We start from the raw sequence: 22,602 nt of genomic DNA, 5'->3' as shown, positions 1-22,602 counted from the left end.
AACATTTAGCGTGAACCACAGCTCACCAGACCATGTAGGGGTGGGGGTGGTAGGGAGCGCGCTTACAGCTTGTTTGTTTTCTAGCGTCTCCCACAAGAGAATTATATATATAGATTATATACGAGTTATATTATGTGGCTAATACAAAACGTCTACAGTGGTTAGTTAACAGTGTTTTATATTTTCCATGTTGCTTGTTCTCTTACTTCTTTTCCTACTGAGATATTTCTTTATACAACAACGTCTAAGTTTAACCAGTAACTAGTGTTTCTTTGTTTTTTACTGTTGAGCGTTCGTGTGGTGGTTTTCTGCATGCAGCCGCATACCCTCTAATGGGAGGGATGCGTTACAAATGTTGCAGTTGTACATTGTTTCGCTGGGGTGTTCTTCTTCGAAGTGTTTGAGTATATCCGTGTAGACTCTGTTCGAAGGACAAATTTCGGATTGTTTGTACTTTCTATGTATACTGTTTTCGTGCACTTCCACTTCCAAGATTGTTTTGAAACGCAGGGTGCAAAATTTGCATTGTGTTTTGTCATGAATTAGTTTTGCGGGTTTTAGACTTTTTTACTTTCTCGTATATACGAAGTATAGAGAAAGTATTGTAATCGTGCAAACAAAAGAAATCGAGATTTTTACAGATCTCGACGTTTTACACCTCACTGATGCGGAAAAACATAATTTTGCAATCTTGTCCGTATGTCTGTGTGTGTGTGTGTGTCTGTGTGTCTGTGTGTCTGTGTGTCCGTGTGTAAACACGATAACTTGAGTACCGTTATAGCTAGGTTGATGAAATTTCATATATAAGTATTATATCAAAATCGTAGATCCGTATCAACTTTTGAGCGATTTCCGATAACCGGAAGTGGTACTTTTCCTACTTTGAATTTTTCAAAAGCCTATAACTTGAGTACTATTTCAGATAGATAAATGAAATTTCACATGTAAGTAAAAGATCTAATTCTCTACCTTCTGTTAAATTTTGAGTAATTTCCGTTGACTGGAAGTAGTAATTTACGCTACTTCCGATTTCTCAAAAAACTAATGTAAATTTTAAAAGTACTAATAATATTGCGCACTATTATGCGCTTTTTTATTGGGCGTTCACTTGGTGTGCAATTAATTTGTCTACGAGATTTTATTCTATTTTTAAAACTTTAAGTATTTAAAATGGATTAAAAATCATGTCTATAGCCCGAGTTCCCATCCCCTGTTATTTTATATAAGAATATTCGAGAAAGTTTAGGGGAGATCACTCCCGGTTTATTTTGTTTTGCCTCTGTGTGACTGTTTTTGACTTGTAGTCTAAAGAAATTATCAGCTTCAAATTTATTCAAATTTGCCAATATCCTGTTTGGCGTATCGTGTTAATATATATGGGTAAAAATGCAATAAAACAACGGGTTTTTATTTCCATATGTAGTCACGTTGTTTATTAATTTTAAAAATAAAATACTCCAATTACTAAATCAAACAACCTAATCGCTTGTTGGTTAATACAGTAGACATTTATAAACATTAGTTAAGCATCATACTTCCCGAAGTACTAATTACTATATTAACGAGAATATATTTCTAGTTTCCCTTTGACACGGTTGTATATCAATATGGGAGGTAATTGATTACACTTAGTTATGCAATCATTGAAATGATTCGCTGTGTTGTCAGGAAAATATACTAAAGACAATTTACCTAGCTCAGATTGTTACATCATAAGGGTTAGACGGGGGAGAAATCATTTACATCCCTATCAGAAATTATTATAATTTTATTGCCTATATGTTTATATTCATTTTATAACAAAGACGGCTTATTTACGATTATATGTTATGTATGGTTTTTAATAGACTTTTAATTATCAGGTATTTAATGTTGTAAAACATATTAGTCGACTTACGAATGTATAGAGTAAGTTGTCTTTGTATTAATTCTTATTGGGATTATTCTATATTTTAACAATGTTGACATTATACACGGAACATACACTTATGTTGTCTTGCATTTTTTAATAAAGATAGTCTTCAGGCTAAACTAATAATAGTAGCAAATACGGGTTTAAACTTTATTTGCATGCCATTGACTCCAAAACCCGTACCAGCCTTACTTGTTTTATGTTTTATCCAATAATTTGTCAAATCGTAGACCAGTCTAATTTTATCAGAAGCGTTAGACTGGAATCCTGAGGGGGAAGAGGAAAGTAGACAGGTCAAGGAAATCCTGGGGAAGGACAATAGAAGAGGCAAGGGTTGCCGGGCTTATAAAGAGGGCTGGCCAAAACCGAGTTCGGTGGAGACGTGTGACGTCAAACGAATGTAATATTACTCAATCACAGACATCAACGAATCCGAACGTTCTAGAATATATCTTTAGCCTTTACATGAAAGCGTCGGTGGTGTAAAGGTTACATTTTATAAAAACTTTTTTTTTAAAAGCTGAGTAGCAAGTTTGAAAAATTATTTTTTAAAATAAAAAGTGGTCCTCACTTCCTGTACCCCACTCTACCAATTAACTCTGATCAATGGCAACACTTTGTCACTGTATTAGACGCATCCTTCTTTCCACACCCTCCCCCTACCCACATTGTGATGTGGTTTATGAATAACCTTACACAGGTCAATATTCAGATTCCTCAAATTTATTGTTTTAGTGGTAATAGTTGACTTCTAGAATATTGAAATTTTAAGTTGAAGTTTCTCCCTCCCACCCCCCACCCCCACCCCCCTAGGACTGTGACTATAAATGGGTCAATATTCGAATCAATCACTGTCAAATTATTCACTATCAAATTTGAATTTGAATGAAATTGATTACTAAATTGTATCAGCGTCGGTGGTGTAAAGGTCAGCATGGTTGCCTTCCAAGCAGTCGATCCGGGTTCGATTCCCGGCTGACGCAATTATATTTTTAATTTTTTACTTTATTTCTTGTTTTAGAAAAGTTTTTTTTTTTTAAATCGTAATAGAAATTGATTAGAACACTTTATTTTGACAGAGTTTAGACAGGATTTTGGAAAACATACCAATGTATTAAGAAAAATTCAACTGTAAGTTTGAGGGCGTTTGAAGGCTGAAGTGTGACGTCATTTTTTGTGACGGAGGCAGGTAAAAATCGTCCAAAAAGCTTAATGTCATTTATAGATGACATCTAAAAGAAATAAAAATGTTTATTATTCAATCACTATTAACAAATTATTATATGTCGATGTCGGTGGTGTAAAGGTCAGCATGGTTGCCTTCCAAGCAGTCGATCCGGGTTCGATTCCCGGCTGCCGCATGCATGTTTATTTTTAAAACAACGTCTTGTGATAAATCAAGTTTAAACTGTAACTATAAACCATTCCCCCCCCCCCCCCCCCCCTATTTGTGAAACCTTGGAGTTACACTTCACAAGTCTCGTGAGTAAAATAGACCAGTGAAGAATATTATTAGCCATTTTAGAACTTGATGTTGAAAACTGAACAGTGAACAATGATTTAGTAAATCGAACAGTTTCTGATTTAATTTTGTTATTGTTTATTGTGTACATAAAACATCGCGTACAAAACAACCCAAATCATGTTAAAAAAACGTGTAATACTGTTTAGTTTAGAAACATTAATATCTACGTACATCATTAACTATAACAAATGCAGTTTTCTGAACAAGTTTATCTTTTGCAATGTAGAGCAGTGGTTCTTAACCTGAGTTCGATCGAACCCCTGGGGTTCGCTGAGTGACTCTCAGGGGTTCAGCAAATGTCGAGACACACACCCGACTCACGATCGGATTGTGTCAATGCTGATCATAGAACTATTATAAAGGGTTCGGTGAATGCGCATACGAAACAGGTGGGGTTCGGTACCTCCAAAAAGGTTAAGAACCACTGATTTAGTCTCTTAGAGTGTGTATATTGCAGGTTGCTACACTATCTTTTAAAGCTGATTAAAAGTTGATTAAATGTATTCAGGAGGTTATTGATGTAGGGTACTGATAGCTGTTTACTTTTATGCCACTTCGTTCAACAGTTTTGTAATGTTTTGTATTTTTGTCAAGTAAAAATAATACAAACTCGAGACCGTTGGGATAACGGTCAAGCGCTCTACCACCAAACCACGCCATCCCATAACATCAAGTGCAGGCTTGTCCATGATCAGTGTGAGAATTACTCCATTATCATCATCATCATCATCATCAGCAGCAGCATCATTATCATCATCATCATCATCATCATTATCATCATCATCATCATCATCATCATCATTATTATCATCATCATTATCATCATCATCATCATCATCATCCCTGTGGCCCCTTGTGGAAAATGGACACATTTACACCTCTCAATCTCACTCGGTTTTAGGGCGACTCCTCCAAGTTGGGTCCATGACATTTCGGCTACTTCTGCTTCACTGACAACTGATCTTTTCGAACTACTCCACTAGTTTAAACAACGCTACTGTAATAAAACCTTCACCGGATACAACACATTTCTATACAAATACATCTCACAACACGTGTGAGTCACTACATTCGTTAATAACATTGTATCTTATAAAACTTAAATTAGCTCGTTTACTCTCCAAAAACAAATCTAACCCTTTCACCCATACCTAAACAGATTTTATATAATTATATACACACACTATGAGAAACACGTAACTGGCTTTGTAAACATTTTGACATATTATATAGGTCTATATCAGAATAAAAAAATACAGATGATCTGTAAACCAAAGCAACATTCCACCTTTACAAATTTTAAACTTAAAATCTCAAGAGTTATATATAAAATAAATAAATACATTTTCTTAAAGTAATTTCTAGGATTTCACAACTATAACATACAATGCATTATTTCTAAAAAAAAACAACAACATTATTTGGATTTCAGTTTTAAAATTTCAGCTACAAAAAAAGTATTATTTATTTTATACATTTCTCTGATTTCAGTTTCAAAACTAGATCTATATCCTTCTCGGCATTATTCTTAAAAATACATTTCTGACAAAGGTCACAAACAAAAAGCTCACCACTATTTTCCTGAACACAATGTCACGATACATACATTTTATAAAAATTTAACTGTGCCAAATAACACAGAACATTCAACACCAAGTGATGTTTGGTGTAAAAAAAAGTGTGTGCAGTGTATATAATTATTGCGACAATTTTACTTTAAATAGAAATCACAACTTGAGATTTTAAAAGACCATTTTTGTAATTTAGAAAAATGTATTGTCACTGTCATTCACAATGGATGTTTTCATTTAACGTTGCTAGTAAACTTGAAAAAAATCTGAATAAAAGCTTTCTGTTTACTTCAGATGTTAAACAAATACAAATATATTTGTGTTTATAATTTAGGTGCTTGTGTCAAAAGCTAGAATAATTTTTTAAAAATAAATAAAAAATACCAAAAAATGTAACTTAAATATTTTTATAAGTAAAAAAAAAAACAACAACAATATTTTGAATACTGAAAAGAACACACTTTGCAGAAAGTATTTATGTCTTGATACATACAATACAATCCTAAATGAGCTTTACTCTATCTTAACTAAGAATCTCTGCACATGTAGTTTTTTATGTCAAAATGTTAACTTATACTAACGATATTAAAAAAAGTAAAGAATTCTCTTTAGACCTATCAATCAATTGGGCAGATGAAGGAGAGTTCATATGTTTCTTGACATCGGCATATGAAGGGATAATGTGGTCAGCACTTAGCCCAGCCGCCTTTACTTTTACTTTCCCTAACAAGAGTTAGGTACCCATCAGATTTGGGTGGACTCGGGGACGTTCTAATGACTTGGTCCTGGATTCTAACTTGAGACTATTGTGTTAGCAGCCTAGCGCTCTACCGCAAATGGTCTAGTTTACTATTTTTTTCTGGACTTGAAAGGCCTATTTTATTGCAAGTAAATCAAAATAATCATTCTATATTATACATCAAACATTTATTGTAAGTTTATACATTAAGGTATTTAATAATAGTTTCTCTGAACATATCATTAAAGGTAGTTGCAAAGTATTGAGGATATGAAAAATATGACACTGACGTTAGATTTGTTTTGACAACCTGTAAAAGCATATGTGTTTTCTATATAAATTCCATCTCGATCGGGCGGGCGGTAGACTTTCTTGGGGGGGGGGGGGGGAGATGCCTGGAAGAAACTCTGTTTTATTGTTGGTTGGACTTGGTTGGACTAGTCCTCTTCATCTCTGTAGATATATGTCACTTCGTTGTTTGAGTCGTGTCTACAATAAACTTCGATGTGTGCTGCTTCGTTCTCTGGGTGCCAGCTATTGAGGTGCGTTTTTTAGTTGTTTCTTTGTGGTAAAGTGGGTGTCTGTAGCCTCACAATACGAGCACTTGTATCTAAATGTCCTGTGGGTGTTTCGTTGCAAAACGTTTGAGCATGTTTGTATCTTGTAAGTTTGCATATGCGACAGTTTAAGGCGTCTAAGTTTACCTTAACCATAAAGTTTGCCCGTGGTACGAAGAACAAACAAAAGCAGAGTAGGCAATTGTTGAGTCGGTCTTCAGTCGTTGTTTTGGACGGGGTGGCGGCTGCTGACTCGTTTTCTCCTACATTAACGTGAGCTGCTTTTGATGTTTTCTCCGGTTCTTGGCTGTCCTCTTACTTCCTTTTGGTTGTTGATGTCAGCAAGATTATTTGTTGTTGTGAGATTTGAGGGTAGGATGTTTCTTTCTTTGGTGTCGATATCTGTATGATGACTGCATACATGCTTGTTCCTGGCTGTTGTGCTGCGTCGCCATGTTGTGGCTGATTAATTTTTTTTTTTTTTTTGTTAGGTGAGAGTTCCCAGTCTATGTCTTAGCTTTGCATGAAATATTCCTTTTAAATCGATTTCAGTGTATTTTTAAAAATAAAATCTGAATTTATTTCTATTTCCCAACATAGTCGATCTATAAATAGCCGTTTGCTACTAGTCTGTTTTCGTCTTCTGTTCTTTGTCTAGTCGTGTTAATTACAATAATTAAGTTAAGTGTGATTCATTTATTTCTTGTGGCTGTTTGATTGGTGGCTTTTAATATTTTCTCAAGTGTTTGCTTTGCTTTCTGTACTAACATACAATCTAAATGAATGTGTATCTCGGTTTCTTGTATATTTTGTTTGACGTTTGACATGTTATTTTAACATTTTGATTTGACTTTGTACTTCGTAACACTGGTGTATTAAAAATCAGTCTGTACGCTAATTCCCTTTCTTTTGGTGTAATGAGTTTATTATGTAGGTTTCTAAAATATGTATCTTTATATTGCGTTCCTTGGGCCAACTAATCCTGGTGTATAAGGTTGTCGCTTGTTGTTTAATTGGGATGTCGTATATTTTGTGTGTGTCTTCCCCAATAATGCTTTTGTTTCATTGGAATGTTGCAAGCGTTTCTTTATAAAAGCTGCCTATGTCATTTCCCCCATACTGTGGTGCTGTGATGTTTAATTATAAAATGCTCTTTATGTTTAACCCAATGTAGTATTGTGCTAATGGATGATAATGTAGTTATATCCTTATTCTATCCAGATGTTTTAATCGGAAGGTGTTTAATTTTAGTATGAAAGTCGTGTAGCCTTAAACCTCCATTTAATTTGTTTTGTATTAAGGTTTTGGGGCTAATGTTTCTAATAGTGTTTTTGAAAATGAATTATCTAATATGCTTGTTTGTTTGTTTAATAAACGAGTTGGATATTGTAGAGTATGTCGCTGCGAAAATTATTTTTGGAATGATGTATCTGTTTATTAATGCAGTTGTGGCAAAGATGGTTGTTTTGCAGTATTGGTATTTTTTCCGGATTGAGAATTATTTTATTGTTGAGTATGGCCTAAGTTTCTTGGTCGTCTTTTGTGGGATCGCTGTTATACGTTCTTCCATAAATCCTGTGTTTGTCTGTTAATGTGTTGTAATTATCTTTAACTTTCCATTTTTTTCCTTTCCGTTTAATTGAGGATTTTATTATTTTAATTTTAGATTTGATTAAAATAATTTGGAAATTGGGGATTAAGTAACAGCACATTTGAAGGCGTATCGTTTTTTCTTAAAGGATAATAATGTAATAGAACAACAGCTGTTTTGTTTTCGTATATAGTTACGTTGTTTATTAATTTAAAAAAAATACTCTAATTACTGAATCAAACAATTATTAATGTATTTTGCTAATTAAAAAGAACACACTAATAAACTTTGTTTAAGCAATGCACTTCCCAAGTATTTATCAAAATATTAATGAGAATGCATTTCTATTTTCCCTTTATTAAAATTGTCGTTGAATATGGGAGGTAATTAACTTCTCATTAAAATTATTCGTTGTGTTGTCAAGAAAATATCCCCTGCCCTAGACTCAAGACAGTTTACCCATCTCAGATCGTTACATCATGAGGGTTAGAAGGGGGTGATATCTTTTGGTCTTGTTCGCAGATATTTTGAGAAATCATTTCATTTTGTAACTAACCCCGGCTTATTTACGAGTATATATTACGAACGGTTTTTTAATAGAATTTTTCGGTTTCCCTATCAAAATATTGTTGATTTAAATTTTAAAACTAAGGGAAAAAATCTACATTAGTTTTTAAATTCAGTGCCTTATTTTTGTTTTACTTTTTTAGAATTATTGTTATGATAGGGTTATAACATTTTAAAATACTTACTTTTGGTTAATATTCCTCTTTAGATCAAACGATCTTTTGGGGCGATAAAGTAGAGTTCATGTTTCTTGACTTCGGTATATGTAGGGATAATGTGGTCAGTACTATGCCCAGCCGCCTTTAGTTTCTATATCGTGAGTCAGGTACCCATCAGAGCGGCTTTCCACTGACTTGTGACACCAATCAGGTCAATCTTCAAATCAATCACCGTCGATTCAACCACTGTCCGATCGGAAGTTGGTACTTGTATCGGCGTCGGTGGTGTAAAGGTCAGCATGGTTGCCTTCCAAGCAGTCGATCCGAGTTCGATTCCCGGCTGACGCATGCTATTTTTTATATTTTACTTTTTTTTAAAATCTATAATAGTTAATTTGAACTTTTAATGATCCTAAAATAATAAACTAATATCCACATACCTCACTGTTGATACGTAGACCGAATGACCCAAACAGCCATTCCCTACAATTCACATAAAATTAAGTCACCTGTCACATAGCAACTCCGTTCTTTCTCTTACTCACCCCACCCCCCTCCCACAGACATACACACCCGGCTTTAAAAGTGCCAGTTTTTGTTTTCTTATAAATTATTTAATCGATTTATTTCTGAAATATTGACGGTCTCCATGAGGTGTAAAACGATTTTAGCCCTTTTTACAAGACGTCTTCTATACTTGAAGCTGCGTATACGACAGGGTTAGGAATGTTCAATCCATTTGAAAATACATCTTTGATCTATGCAATTAAAAAATGTGCGTCAGCCGAGAATCGAACCCGCATCGACTGCTCGGAAGGCAATTATACTGACCTTTACACGCTCACATTTAAATGGTTGAAGATAAATTCTTGACCCTTCGGATCAGCTGATGACAATGAATGACCTAATATTACTTTCATTTGACGTCACACGTCTCCACCGAACTCGCTTTTGGGCAGCCCTCTTTATAAGCCCGGCAACCCTTGCCTCTTCTATTGTCCTTCTCCAGGATTTCCTTGTCCTGTCTACTTTCCTCTTCCCCCGGGGATCCCAGTCTTAGGCGACTATTGAAATTATACAGGTCTAAAGTTTGATTTAACATAAAGCAACACGCTGAGACTGACAATTGTTGTGGAGCCAATAACACCCTAATGAAGTTTAAACCACAAGCAGTATGAGATTATTCGTAGTTTAGCTTGTTCGTGTTTGGAAAAAGCCATAATTGTATGTTCCGTGTATAATGTCAACATTGTTAAAATATCGAATAATCTTAATTAGATACAAATATAACCCCACGTTACACCATTAGTTGACTAATATGACATATAACATATAACTGATAAATTGTAGCATATTTTCGAAAAAATTCACATTTCTAATAAATTTATCCAGAAAAATACAAACTCGTTTTAATGAAATTAAAAAAAACAAAAAACAACTATAATAATAAAAAGCTTTTTGAATGCCATGAAAAGTAAAATAAACTGATTTTCTTTAAATTTATAATAATTCACAACCATTTCAGTAAACCAAAAGTTTGGGTCTTTAGTCTTTGTAATTTATCCTTTACAAACATTTTGTCGCTGAGGATAATGTAGCTAAAATATTTTGTTTTAACTATACAGTCAACATATCCATGTGTGTGTATGTCTGTGGGAGGGGGGGGGGGGTGAGTAAGAGAAAGAACGAAGTTGTTATGTGACATGTGACTTAATTTTATCTGAATTGTAAGGAGGGGTCGTTGGGGTCATTCGGTCTACGTATCAACAGTGAGGTATGCGGATATTTGTTTATTATTATAGGATCGTTATAAGTTCAAATTAACTATTATAGATTTTAAAAAAAAGTAAAATATAAAAAATAGCAAGCGTCAGCCGGGAATCGAACCCGGATCGACTGCTTGGAAGGCAACCATGCTGACCTTTACACCACCGACGCCGATACATGGTCACTCTCAATTTGATTTAAATTTTGATTTGCTAATGATAAATTTGACAGTGATTGATTTGAATATTGACCTGTTTGTAGTCCTCAATCGACCACGTCACACTCCGGGGGTGGGGGGGGGGGGGGAGAAACTTCAACTGGAAATTTCATTTTTGTATAAGTCAACTATTGACACTATAGACGTCAAACGATAAATTTCACCTGTCTTGAGTCATGCAGAAGTCTTCCGTGGTTCTGTAACAATGGTATGTTGACTGTATAGTTAAAATAAAACGACTAATAAGGGCAGATAATCTAGTTTTTAAAAGATTTTAAACTAAGGGGAGGTAAAAAAAACAAGTTCTGAATTATCTTTTCATTGTCGCCTGTAAACTGTCGTCACGGACGGCTGCTTTATCGGGAGGGGGGGGGGGGTGTGGGGAGGAGTAGAAAGTGTGGGGGAAGGTAATCGTCCTTCACGAGCTAGTGATAGTGTTTTAAAGCAAAATATTTTCAGTCGCAACGTTGGTAGTGTCGAATTCACAAATTATGAATTACTGAAAAATAGAAAGTAAAAAAACGAAATAAAGGGTCAGCTCGTTTATATTGAATTGTAATTAGTTAGCAGGGAATCTAATCCGGATCGTCTGTTTTGAAGGCAACCATGCTGACCTTTACACCACCGACACTCAATATGAGAGATAATTTCTAATGCGTAAATTTGGGACTACAGCCTTCTAGGTTTTTGTTTGATCACCAAAATAAATGTAATAATGGGATTTGGGAAATTACATATTTTAGCAACATAATCTTTTATTAAAAAGAGAAAGTTTGTTTTAATTCTTATAAAAAAATTGATGATCATTAATTGTAGACTTCTAACGCTAATGAGAGCGTATCGTTTAATTTTATTCAATAATAATGTAAAAAGAAACAAGCTTTTTGTTTTCTTATATTATCATTTTGTTTATTAATTTTGGACATAAAATACTCTTAATACTAAACTAAACACAAATGTTTTTATTGATAAAAAAAAATACTTAAACTTTATACAAGCATTGTATTTTCCGAAGTAATAATTAAATATTACCAAGAATAATTTTCATTTTCCCTTTAACATTCGATTTACCTATCAAAATATTGTTGATTTAAATTTTAATACTAAGGACAAAAATCTACATTAGTTTTTAAATGCAGTGCCTTATTTTATTCAAGTCCCATGTTTTACTTTTTAAAATTATTGTTATGATAGGCCTATTAAATTTTAAAAGCTTTAATGTGGTCAGTACTATGCCCAGCCGCCTTTTGCTTCCATAACGTGAGTCAGGTACCCATTAGAGCTGGTTGGACTCAGGGGCTTTCCACTGACTTGTGACACCAAACAGGTCCATCTTCAAATCAATCACCGTCGATTCAACCACTGTCCGATCAGAATAAATCTAAGTTGGTAAGTGCATCTGCGTCGGTGGTGTAAAGGTCAGCATGGTTGCCTTCCAAGCAGTCGATCCGGGTTCGATTCCCGGCTGACGAACTCTTTTTTAATAAAATGTTTGATTACCAATATAAATGCTATAATGGGAAATGGGAAATTACATATTTTAGCTTCAAAATCTTTTATTAAAAGGAGAACGTTTGTTTTAATATTTCCTACTCTCATTGCATGCACAAAGTTTGTTATAATAAAGGAGTTTATATTTGTTATTTTACTAGTTAAAGAAATAAAATAAAACCTGTTTTTTTTTTGTTGTGGCTGTTGACTAGTTACTGACTAGTATTTAAAAAAAATAGTTAAGGATAGGCACCACGGATAAAAAATTTTTTTTTATTTAACACATGTCTGGTTTTTTAATAAGTTTATATAATTATAGTTGTTAAACTATCGACAAAAATAATATATAGCCGTCAATAGCAGTACTGGTTGCCATGGAAACCGCGAAAAGGTGTGAAAACTAACACCTTTTCAAATCGCTAAGGCTTTGTTCCCATAAGAGATTTTAAAAAGCGGATGAAAGATTTAGATTTCTCAAACCAAACTATACATTTCTACGTTTACTCATTGCGATAGCTTGTACTCAATTTTTAATACAAATTTTTACGTAAATTTATGTACAAAAATTAGGGGGTGGTGTTACATAAATATCAATATTTCCTAAAGTATTGTAGTAAACTTAATGTACAAACGTAGTTTTGTAGATGGTATCATGCTGAATGCACGTGGAATGTTTTATTCTTGTATGACAAAGGGTTCCAAAGCCTTAGCGATTTGAATGTTGAATTTTGAGTAAAAATGCAAAGTTGAGAAAACGTGAAAAGAAGAGCGGGAAAAGGCACTGTGCGTTTTCTCTTATAGAAAACAGAAAAAAACGTCTTGTTATATGTGGAAGAACCATTTGTCTAATAACATACGCTTTGATTTATGTTGTAAGTTTTAGACAGATTTTTTCTATGTAAGCAGAAAATATGTATACAGCAGGTAATGAATGTATGACTTTTAAGTATTACACATCCTATCAATCGAGCGGTATTCTCAGAACAGCTATCTTCAAACCAAATCAAGTTTTGTTTGTTAGCCGGTCTTCTCACTTCAAAATATTGTCTTTCTCTACTCAAATTGTAGCTTACACAAGTTTATTGCCTTATGATAATAGCCTACAACACAACACTGGGTACAACGCTTGAGGCTAGACACGCCCCCTCCACCCCACCCCACCGCTGGATAGTGCGTGAAGAACCGATGAGCCATAGATTACCAATGTTCATTCAACCGCGAATAACACATCTGTGTAGATAGGGTCAAGTACAGGGCCTAAGTGAATGCTTCTCAGCTATCCTATCTACTACTATCTAGTATTTACATTCGTTGCTAGCAAACCCTATACGGAGAGATGGGCATACACATTAACACATATGTGTCGTATACAGTCCGGTGTAAAGCCTGATGAACGCGTTCAAGCCTATCACAGCATGCCGTAACAAGATTATAAACCGGCCGTTGGTTGAATGGGGAGAAGGGAATGAAGGGGGTAAAGGGGATGGACAGTACATTCTTCAAACTGATAGTCATGTCCATGACGCATTGTTTCAGCTTAGTATAAAGCGTACGAAACAGTGTTTGATATTGTTCCAGTGATAATCAACAGTACATTTCTAGGCAAAGTTTCAATTATTAAACTTAATGTTGTTGTATAACTTTAAAACAACAAATAGAAGAGTATACGCAAATGAGGTAAACAAACAAGACAGGCGATTGTTTTGTTTATCTAGAAACAAGATGGCTGCCTAGCACACGTGGTTAGTTGCAGCCTATCTTGAACTATTTTGATTTACTGTACTATAATATGATTGGTCAAGCGTATCAATAAATCTCTTCCCATTCATAATTTTTACGCGCATGCCCTTATATGGAGTTTGATATAAAATTTTACTTTGTAGAAAACAACTTCTATCTCACTTATTTTTAGAACAAAAGAAAAGGTCACTACACCAGCGGGTACACGAGTGCTTGGCCCTTAGATTGCTGTAAAGTTTATGGTGCCTCGCGGGCCATAAATACATGTAATACCCGTTCGAAGATAGCCGCTGTCCGCGTAGTAGTGTTAAAACTTGCCGGGGGGTACCATGTTTCACATCGCAATAAACGGATAACCGTAAGCTGTAGAAGTCCGAAATGTTCGGGTTAGATAGATAAAAGGTACTAGTATCGAATTAAGAAATAAAAATTTTGGGGAGCAAAATTACAATTTTATCGAAAACATGGGTATCTTGTTCCCTTAAGTGTCTGCTTGGAGTGTATTTAGAAATACCTACAAAGGCGTATCGTATTAATATATAAGGATAAAAATGCAATAAAACAACAGCTTTTTGTTTTTGTATTTAGTCACCTTGTTTATTGATTTAAAAACTAAAATACTCCAAATGCTAAATTAAATTGTCAAAATAATCACTATCCGATTTGAATTTGAATGAAATTGATCGCTATGTATCGGCGTCGGTGGTGTAAAGGTCAGCATGGTTGCCTTCCAAGCAGTCGATCCGGGTTCGATTCCCGGCTGACGCATAGTATTTTTAAATTTATTTTCTACCTCCCTATTCCCCACTACTGTGATGTGGTTGCCTTCCCTGGGTCATTACATAAATTCTGAGGTTGTACATTTAAGAATAATTTAAGCTCAACACTGGTAAAATTAATCCAAGCAAGATTACAAGGCGTTTCTTTTAATTTATAAGGATATTAATAAAATAAAATAACAGCATTTTGTTTTTGTATGTAGTCATTTTGTTTATTAAATTTAAATATAAAATACTCCAATTACTAACAAGCAACTAAACATTGTTTTTGTTAATAAAAAACGAATACTATCAAACTCTATACAAGCATTGTACTACCCGAAGTATTAATTAAATTATTAGCGAGAATACATTTCTAGCTTCCCTGTAACAAAGTTATCGTTCAATATGGGAAACAATTAATCATTGAAAGTATTCGTTGTGCTGTCAGAAAATATCATCTAGACTCAAGACAATTTACCTTGCATAGATTGTTACATCATAAGGGTTATATATGGGTGATATCTTATGAAAAATTTATTTTCTACCTCCCAATCCCCCCACTACTGTGATGTTTTTTTTATGTGACCCCAAACATGTCAATAGAAATCAACGTTTTTACGTGTGAAAGTGTCAATGGTTGTTTTTCAAGAATTTGATATTTTCAGTGGTGTATTTACGACGTCATTGTTCAAATCAATCTCTTAGTTATATAAGTGAAGTTCTATTTCCAGTTATTGAATGGCTCTGGTCTGTAGTCGTACGTACACTTCAGCTAGACTTCAAGGTGTGTGACGTCAATTGAAGGTAAGAATACTCAATCACCGTCAGCAAATGATGAGAAGGTTGTATTCCCGAATTTGAAATTTTCTCTTCCCTTAATGAGTGTTGTGGTGTAAAGGTCAGCATAGATCTTCCAAGCAGTCGATCCAATTTCGATTCCCGGCTGACGAACTATTTTTTAATAAAATGTTGGATTACCAAAATAAATGCTATAATGGGAAATGGAAAATTATATATTTTAGCGTCATAAGCTTTTATTAAAAGGAGAAAGTGTGTTTTAATTTCTTATTTTCATTGCATGCACAAAGTTTGTTATTAATTTACTAGTTATGTTAAAAAAAAGTGCGATTGTTTGGTTGTAGTATTGACTTGTAGTCTAAAAAAATTATTACCTGCTCATTCAGTATTTAGCACGGAACATCTGTAAAGGCGTATCGTGTTAATTTATAAAGATAAAAATGCAATATAACAACGCGTTTTTGTTTTCATGTGTAGTCACGTTGTTTATTAATTTTAAAAATAAAATACTCTAATTACTAAATCAAACAACCAAACATTGCTCTTTGTCAAAAAAGTAAACATTTATAATCATTATATAAGCATTGTACTTCCCGAAGTAATAATTAATATATTAACGAGAATATATTTCTAGTTTCCCTTTAATTCGGTTACATTTCAATATGGGAGATAATTGACTGCACTTAGGAAATCATTGAAACTATTCGTTGTGTTGTCAGGAAAATATCCCCTATACTAAAGACAATTTACCTAGCTCAGGTTGTTACATCAGAAGGGTTAGATGACGGAGAAATTATTTACGTCCCTATAAAAAATTATTATAATTTTATTGTCTATATGTTTATATTCATTTTGTAACAAAGACGGCTTATTTACGATTATAAGTTTCGAGCCGACCTGCGGCGTATCATATGCCGCTATTTAGTTGTTTTATTTTCTACTTTACAGTAATTCATAATTTTGAATTTGAAAGTAGCAATGCTACCACTGAAAATATTTGCTTTAAAACACGATCAGTAGGTTGTTATGGACGATAAACCCCCCCCCCCCCCCCACCCTCCTTTCCCCCAACCCCTACCATACCCCCCCCCGGAAAGCAGCCTCCACTTAGTTACCTCCCCTAAGTTTAAAATAGTTTCAAACTAAATTATATGCCCCTAATAGCCGTTACTAAACCCGGCTCTACGAATGTAAACATTTAGCGTGACCCACAGCTCACCAGACCATGTAGGGATGGGGGTGGTAGGGAGCGCGCTTACAGCTTGGTGTTTTCTATGGTCTCCAAGAAGAGAATTGTATATATAGATGTATGGTTTTTAAAAGACTTTTAATTATCAGGAAATTATTATAATTTTATTGTCTATATTTTTATATTCATGTTGTAACATAGACGGCTTATTTAAGATCATATATTATGTATTGTTTTTTTAATAGATTTTTAATAATCAGGTATTTGATGTTATAAGTCGACTTACGAATGTATAAAGTAAGATGAGATTTTCTTTTTATTCTTTCATATTGGGATCATTTGATATTTTAACAATGTTGACATTATACACGGAACATACAATTTTGTTGTCTTGCAGTTTTCAATAAAGATAGGCTTCAGGCTAAATTTTAGAATGATATCAGAATGAGTATTACAGAGACACTTCTCACACGGTCGTTTCTATTTCGGTCCATGGATGGCTACAATGTGAACTTTTGACTCCGTCCTTAACTGCAGCCGTCCTTAACTCTGCAGTTAAAGACGGAGCACAGTAAACTAAGCAGTCAAGAGAAACCTAGTTTGCACACCTTATTTTAGTCTAGTTCTTATGCCATTTTATTTTCTCCATTTGATTATTATATATGCAATTGATGTTCATGTCTTTGATGCTGTGTAAAACTATCAAATAAATTATTATTACTGATTTAAATGTTTAAAACAATTGAATTAATAAATATAAAAAAAAAAAAACAAAAAAAAAAAAAACTGTGGTCCGTATATAATGTCAATATTGTTAAAATATCGAATAATCCCAATAAGAATGAATACAAAGATAACTTCATCGTATTGCATACATTCGTAAGTCGACTGGTATGATTTATAAAAAAAAAACATTAAATACCTGATACCTGGTTTGGTGGAAGAGCGCTTGACTGCTAGCCCAACTTTCTCGAGTTTGTATTATTTTTACTTGACATAAATACAAAACATTACAAAACTGTTGAACGTAGTGGCATAATAGTAAACAGCTATTAGTACCCTACATTAATAACCTCCTGAGTACATTTAATCAACTTCTAATCAGCTTTAAAAGATGGTGTAGCAACCAGCAATATACACACTCTAAATCAGTGGTTCTTAACCTTTTTGGAGGTACCGAACCCCACCTGTTTCATGCATTCACCAAACCCTTTATAATATTCTATGATCAGCATTGACACATTACAATCGTGAGTCGGGTGTGTGTCTCGACCTCCGCCGAACCCCTGAGACTCACTCATCGAACCCCAGGGGTTCGATCGAACTCAGGTTAAGAACCACTGCTCTACATTGCAAAAGATAACTTGTTCAGAAAACTGCATTTGTTATAGTTAATGATGTTCGTAGATATTAATGTTTTTAAACTAAACAGTATTACACATTTTTTTTAAACATGATTTGGGTTGTTTTGTACGCGATGTTTTATGTACACAATAAACAATAATAAAATTAAATCAGAAACTGTTTCATTTACTAAATCATTGTTCACTGTTCAGTTTTCAACATCAAGTTATAAAATGGCTAATAATATTCTTTACTGGTCTATTTTACTCAAAAGACTTGTGAAACGTAACTCCAAGGTTTCACAAATAGTGGGGGGGGGGGGGGGGGGTTATAGTTATGGTTTAAACTTGATTTATCACAAAACGCCGTTTAAAATATAAAAAATTAAACAAAACATGCGTCCTAATTTCACATTTTCCAAACCTCTTTGCCTGCTGCTCCACTTATGGCTTTAATAAACATAAATTCACCAGAAAATAATGTCCTAAAACCTTTCTGCTAGGTAACTAATGAGCCATAGCTGAGTAAGCACCATTAATACTGTTTTGTTTGCATGCAGACTACGACATGTGATGACCGGTGTCGTTTAAATAAGCATTTGTCACCTGATCACTAAGGGGTGACCTACGCAAAACTATTGACATTAGATGCTAGTTGTATTGTCCATGGAGGGCGGTTGTCTTTCGCTAAAGGCGTCTCTGCTATCAAAGCGGGTGGTAGCCTTGATACGAAGGTGTATCTTTATTGTTATTTCATCCCCATTGAAAAACTAGAAATAGAACTTCACTGAGTTACCAAAGTGATTGATTTCAACAATGACGTCGTCAATACACAGGGGCGGAACTACAGTGCCGCCAGACCCCGCAATGCGGGGGGGGGGGCACGCCATTTAGGGGCCCAGAGCCGACCATTAATACATTTTTTTATAGTTAAAAAAAAAGTAAATTTTCTTTCATTTTTGACTTGATGGTTGTTTTGTAAAAAATTACAGAAGCTGCGGTTGGATTATCTTTATTCTATAGACACCACCCCACGCTCTTGTATATTCTTTTTCTCTTTGTTTTTAAACCACTGTGAAAGCCGAGACTTTCTCCTACAATTAAACTTATCAAAGATATAAGCAAATGTTTAAACCATTTCCATGACTAATTTCCCTTTTTTAAAAAAATAGTCAAATAGGGGTGATCATAATCTCCTTTTAATAGATTTGTACTAAACAAATTAAAAAGCAATTATTTCTCTTAATTATTATTTTTTTTATAAAGTAATTAGTAAAGAATGACATTGTATAAAAAAGAGATGTATTAAATTAATAATATTTTAAAAATTAATAATATAAATACAAAAAACATAAAAATAAACATAACAAGAGACACAATTACTAATCTAAAGTTTCCATGTTTTATATTATTTTTTGACCGACTAGAGACTAGCAGCTATTATAATAAACATCAATTAAAACTGATATTCACAAAACACACTGATGCCCTTACAAACATGACATGATGATGACATTTTTTTAATTGATGTTTTTCAAAACCCGAAGAGGCCAGCAATGAGCATCCCATGTTCGTATTTTGTGATTGCATATATATACACACATATATATATATATATATATATATATATATATATATATATATATATATATATATATATATATATATATATATATACATATATATATATATATATATATATATATATATATATATATATATATATATATATATATATATATACATATATATGGGGGGGGGGGCTAAAAAATATTTTTACGGGGTGGCCCTTTTTTTCTAGTTCCGCCACTGTCAATACACCACTGAAAAGATCAAGTTCTTAAAAACCAACCATTGACACTTTGAGACGTAAAAACGATGATTTCTATTGACCTGTTTGAGTTCCGCCAAAAACCACATCACTCTAGTGGGGGATGGGTTTGTAGACAAAAAAATATCATACAAACGTATTAATAACAAGCTTTTATGGACTAATGCACTAAAAAGTAGAAAATAAATTAGAGACTACTATTTAAATAACTATAAAGAAAAGCGTGGGTCACAGTAGTATCCATTCCATACCTTTACTAATGTTTAGGGTGTGGGGTGGGGGGGGGGAGAGGAGGAGGTGGGGTGGAATACAGTGACAAAGTGTTGCCATTGATCAGAGATAATTGGTAGACTGGGGTCCAGGAAGTGAGAACCACTTTTTATTTAAATTTTTTTTTTTTTGAAACTTGTTACTCAGCTGTTAACTCGTTTTTAAATATTTTTTTTTGTAAAATGTAACCTTTACACCACCGACGCTTTCATGTAAAGGCTAAAGAACAATTCTAAAGCATTCGGATCAGCTGATGACAATGATGGAGTAATATTACTTTCATTGACGTCACACGTCTCTGCCGTACTCTGTTTTGGGCAGCCCTCTTTATAAGCCCGGCAACCCTTGCCTCTTCTATTGTCCTTCTCAAGAATTTCCTTGACCTGTCTTCTTTCCTCTTGCTCTAGGGACTCCAGTCTAACGCTTCTGATAAAATTAGACTTGTCTAAAATTTGACAAATTATTGGATAGAACATAAAACAAGTAAGACTGGTACGGGTTGTGGAATAAATGACATGCAAATAAAGTTTAAACCCGTATTTGCTACTATTATTAGTTTAGCCTGAAACCTTTATTGAAAACTGCAAGACAACATAATTGTATGTTCCGTGTATAATGTCAACATTGTTAAAATATCGAATAATTCCAATATGAATAAAAAAAGATAACTTCTTCTTACTCTATACATTCGTAAGTCGACTAATATGATTTATAACATTAAATACCTGATAATTAAAAGTCAATTAAAACCATACGTAACATATAATCGTAAATAAGCCGTCTTAGTTGCAAAATGAATATAAACATATAGACAAAAAAAATTATAATAGGGACGTAAATGATTTCTCCCCCATCTAACCCTTATGGGTAAATTGTCTTTAGTTTAGGGAATTTTTTCCTAACAATACAACGAATAATTTCAATGATTGCCTAAGTGCAGTTAATTATCTCCCATATTTATATATAAATAAGTTAAAGGGAAACTAGAAATATATTCTTGTTAATATATTAATTAATACTTCGGGAAGTGCAATAATTATATCATGTTTATGAGTTATTTTGATTTTTGTTAACAAAAACATTTTTGTTGTTTAATTTAGCATTCGGAGTATTTTAATTTTTAAATTAATAAACATATTGACTAAATACGAAAACTAAAAGTCGTTGTTTTATTGCATTTTTATCCTTATAAATAAATGCGATAAGCCTTAGTAGGTGTTATTAACGGTACTCCAAGCAGACACTTAACATGTTTTTACTTTCTCGTATATACGACGTATAGAGAAAGTCTTGTAATCGTGCAAAAAAAAAAATCGAGATTTTTACAAATCTCGACGTTTTACACCTAACTGATTCGCAAATACATAATTTTGCAATCTAGTCCGTGTGTCTGTGTGTCTGTCTGTCTGTCTGTGTGTCCGTGTGTAATCACGATAACTTGAGTACCGTTAGAGCTAGGTTGATGAAATTTCATATATAAGTATTTTATCAAAATTGTTGATCAGTTTCAACTTTTGAGCGATTTCCGATAACAGGAAGTGGTACTTTTCCTACTTTGAATTTTTCAAAAGCCTATAACTTGAGTACTATTTCAGATAGATAAATGAAATTTCACATGTAAGTAAAAGATTTAATTTTCTACCTTCTGTTACATTTTGAGTAATTTCCGTTGACCGAAAGTACTTATTTACGCTATTTCCGATTTCTCAAAAAACGCATGTAAATTTATAAAGTACTAATAATATTGCGCACTATTATGCACATCTTTATTTAGCGTTCACTTGGTGTGCATTTCTTTTTTCTATGAGATTATATTCTATTTTAAAAAGTTTGAGTAATTAAAATGGATTAAAAATCAGGTCTAGAAGTCTATATCCCGAGTTGCCATTCCCCTGTAGTGTTATATTAGAATATTCGAGAAAGTTTAGGGGAGATCACTCCCGGTTTATTACAAGACGTCTTCGATACTTGAAACTGCGTATACGACAGGGTTAGGAATGTTGAATCTATTTGGAGATACATCTTTGATCTATGCAATTAAAAAAAATAAATTTTAATTGGCTAATGATAAATTTGACAGTGATTGATTTGACTATTGACCTGTTTGTAGTCCTCAATCAGTGTGGAATGTGGTGTCGAAGTGTTGCCATTGATTAAGGCTAAAGGGTGGAGTGGGGTTCAGGAAATGAGGACCACTTTTTATTTAAAAAGTTAATTTTGAAACTTCACACTGAGCTGGTAACTCGCTTTTAAAAGGATGTTTTTCTAAAATTTAATATTTATAGTTGATTAAGCTCATAATATATTTAAGAAAGAACTTGATGTTTTTTTTTTTTTAATTTCGATTCGCAGGCATAGTGGGGGTATAGGCTGAGGTGTGACTGCATTAGCTGGGATGGAGGACTGACGTTTTAGGACTATATGTGACAATGGGTAGTGGGGGCTGACGTTTTGGGAATATTTGTGACAGTGGAGGATTGAGGACTGCGTTTTTGGGACCATATTTCATAATGGAGAGGTGGTTGTAAAATTCGTTTTTTTTTTTTTTAAATCGTGACGTTGTATCTTGGATGGG

At 33.7% G+C, this 22,602-nt stretch overlaps 3 non-coding genes across 3 annotated transcripts; 2 read left to right on the top strand and 1 right to left on the bottom strand.

The window, feature by feature from the left end:
• The first annotated feature begins 2,823 nt into the window (after nt 1-2,823).
• Nucleotides 2,824-2,895, top strand: Trnag-ucc (transfer RNA glycine (anticodon UCC)). The gene has a single exon. It is a non-coding gene; the product is annotated as a tRNA-Gly (tRNA).
• Nucleotides 2,896-10,486: 7,591 nt separating this feature from the next.
• Nucleotides 10,487-10,558, bottom strand: Trnag-ucc (transfer RNA glycine (anticodon UCC)). Its single transcript has one exon. It is a non-coding gene; the product is annotated as a tRNA-Gly (tRNA).
• A 3,973-nt stretch (nt 10,559-14,531) lies between these two features.
• On the top strand, nt 14,532-14,603 carry Trnag-ucc (transfer RNA glycine (anticodon UCC)). The gene has a single exon. It is a non-coding gene; the product is annotated as a tRNA-Gly (tRNA).
• The last annotated feature ends 7,999 nt before the right edge of the window (nt 14,604-22,602 follow it).

The sequence above is a fragment of the Physella acuta genome, unplaced genomic scaffold (assembly GCF_028476545.2).
Source record: "Physella acuta isolate Inbredline_101_S28 unplaced genomic scaffold, ASM2847654v3 ptg000699l, whole genome shotgun sequence".
In the NCBI taxonomy this organism is placed as follows: Eukaryota; Metazoa; Mollusca; class Gastropoda; family Physidae; genus Physella; species Physella acuta.
This window is presented reverse-complemented; position numbering and strand designations above follow the sequence as displayed.